The sequence below is a fragment of the Oncorhynchus mykiss genome, chromosome 12 (assembly GCF_013265735.2).
Source record: "Oncorhynchus mykiss isolate Arlee chromosome 12, USDA_OmykA_1.1, whole genome shotgun sequence".
Lineage (NCBI taxonomy): Eukaryota > Metazoa > Chordata > Actinopteri > Salmoniformes > Salmonidae > Oncorhynchus > Oncorhynchus mykiss.
In genome coordinates, this window is record NC_048576.1 from 54,681,666 (window position 1) to 54,684,562 (window position 2,897).

General features: G+C 40.1%; 1 protein-coding gene across 9 annotated transcripts in view; it reads right to left on the minus strand.

Annotated features, from left to right (window-relative positions):
- Positions 1–301: 301 nt before the first annotated feature.
- The window catches only part of LOC110537788 (transcription factor COE1-A), a 149,356-nt gene continuing 146,760 nt past the window's right edge, over positions 302–2,897 (minus strand). For all 9 annotated transcript variants that reach the window (XM_036937811.1, XM_036937812.1, XM_036937818.1 and 6 more), the window contains one exon: positions 302–2,897. This exon is cut by the window's right edge and continues 1,036 nt beyond it. The gene's annotated coding sequence lies outside the window, so the exon portion shown is untranslated.

Genomic DNA, 2,897 nt, shown 5'->3' on the forward strand with positions numbered 1-2,897 from the left:
GCATTGCCCTGCATTCAAACCCATCCAGTACGACTTGAACATGGGATAAATCCTGTGCAATGCCATATGATTTTGGCTTGGCATGGCTGAGTTTATAATGGCGCTGTGACAGTGGGTGTGTAATGAAATCGTGGACACTCAAATCTCGCCGTGTTGCGGGTCCAGGAACGAGCTTGTATAGTGTGTGCGTTTTTTGAGTTTGTAGAGTGTGTTGGTGCCCCAGTATATCACGTCACTGGGAAATGCAACAAAATGTTACCAAGACAAAACAGCTTCACAAAGACAACAAGAACATCAACCGTTTCACAGACAAGAGGGAACTTTAATTAAATATTGTGAAAGTTGAAAAGTTATTTTACAGTTCAAAGTTAATCCAAAAAAAAAAAAAAAGAAGGAGATCATCTTTACAGTAGTTTCATTTTCTCTTTTCCTTGTCCATCAATATATAACTGCTCTGTGTGTCCAGTCAAAGACAAGGCTTGGTAAGAGAAATGGAGAGATGGGTTCAAAAGGGTGACAATAGGATTCAGAGAACAATTTCATTCATTTCGTTGACCAGGTGGCCACCTCCCTGACAGGGATGGCTCTATACTCTTGGCTGGGCGGTGACACAGTAAACCTCAAACGTATCTGTCCCTGTACCCGAAAGACAGGAGAACTGAGTCACAATGCATACAAGCTGAACTCATCATTACACAAGTGCATTTTACAAGAGACTCCCTCATCCTCAGAATCCTCAGTTTAAATTCTCCCCCTCCTACAAAGTCACTTAAAAAAAATATCCGTCAGCAATTAAATTAAAAAGCCACGTTCTCTTTCAGAGGACTGTTAGCGCGAACACACACACGCGCACACGCACGCACGCACACACGCACGCACGCACGCACACACACACAAAAGACTACAAAGAGTGGTCATATGACCCATGTCAGAGATAAACAGGTGGCTCAATTTGTATATAAAGGGAGGGGAAGAGAAAAGGGGGAGAGTCAGAAGAGGGCAGTAGCAATTGTCGAAGCAAGGGTGTAAAATGACTTGTGTGTACAGATTATTGTGCTGTCATTTAAAACTGTTCATCATCAGATCTGTTGTTGTACCATAACCTTTCTCAAACAGAATCAAACAGTAGATAGAATATGGCTTCACCATCAACCCACCCCTAGCTGTGTATATGAGAGAGGAATATGAAGGGGAGGCTTGGCTTCAAATGAGTATTGCAGTGCACCTCACTCCTCTCCTCCTCTCCTCCACCACTCCTTACCCCTCCAGCTGCTCAACACATTAAATATTTATCCTCCCTTCTCTTCTCAGTCATCTCATCACAGTGTCCTCCCCCCATCAGCCAGCCAGCCCCATCCACCACCTTGCCTCCCTCCCTCCCTCCTCTTCCTCTCTATGCTACAGCTCTCCTCTTCTCTTACTACCTGCCACTCTCTCTGCCTTGCCGTGCCGAGCGCTCACTGTGACAGGGAAAACAGGTAAACATTCCTTAGGGCTCCAGGATAAGGAACAACTCCACTTGTGCTACCCCCTCTATATATTTTGCTTGTTGCACCCATTTTGAAGTATGTTAGCAGAGCACTGGTGGGGTCTCTACTCTACACTGACGGCTGTGGCTTTGCATTGTTAAGGCATCTAAACTGCTGGTTCAGATTTTGGTGAGACAACAGAGGGGAAAGGGAAAATAAGATGGAAGCGAAATTTGGGGGGGCGGGGGGAGTTTTTTCATATTTTTTGCCAAAAATGGTCTTCCTGCTTTTAGCACACAAATGCATCGCTAGGAGGAGAAAACCCATGCATATTGTTTGTTTTTAAACAGTATCAGTTGTTCTGAAAGCCAAAAAATCTAAGCAAAAAAGATATTTATATGATATACTTATATACTCTCAAAACCTATATAACTAAATACTATAAGAATAATATGCTACTTTTACCATGTGATAAAACAAATCCAATATCAAGACAAAACAAAAACAGCAACATTTTCATTAACTAACAAATTATACAAAAATAGACAATGGCTTTAGGGTGGATGGAATTAGAAATGAAAGTATGGCTTAAAACAAAAACAAAAAACAAAAAAAAACATACCAATGAAATGTATCAAAATGACATTTAAACATGGAACATGGTAGACAACCAAATCCAAACAGATCGGTACTGTCACAAAATGCAAACATACACATGAAGGATGACGAAGAAGCAATGTACAAATTCAGGAGATACATACATTATTTATATGGATATTTTACATACTGTATATCCCTTTTTACTATCAGAAATCTCCGAGCTAAAGTTGATGAGATCATTTTGAGTATGTAGTAAACATGACATCCGTGACACTATATTGTAAAGCTGCCTTAAGACTTCTTTAAATGTATAAATATATCTTAAACAATGACTTTGGCAAAAAAAAAGAAAAATCACAAAGACTAACAAATGTATTACTATATACAAAAAACACACATCACACAAGGAAGCAAAAAAAAAAAAAAATTGAAAAGGTTGGATTCAGATATTTGCTAGGCATCTGAGGAGTCGGTAACTTTTACAGTGCTGGCTATTCCATTGATCACCATGGCAGCTGGGACACCACTACACACCTCACTGTTGACTCATTTAGTCTGTCTATAAAGTGTCTCCCAGTATTCCGTTTCTCAGATCCTAAACTGTTGTACGGTAACATGGTGGAATAAGAAGCACATTTTTAATGGCCGGCCCATGATCACAGTTTCATGGTGAGAGCATAACAAACAGAACAACTATAATAATACAAAATTTTAATTCACACGATATAGCAAAAGTGAAATGGCAACACCCTTTAAAAATGTATGGTTTCCTTCATTGAGATTTCGTGGTGGATGGCAGAGAGAGAGAGAGAGAGAGAGAGCACACTT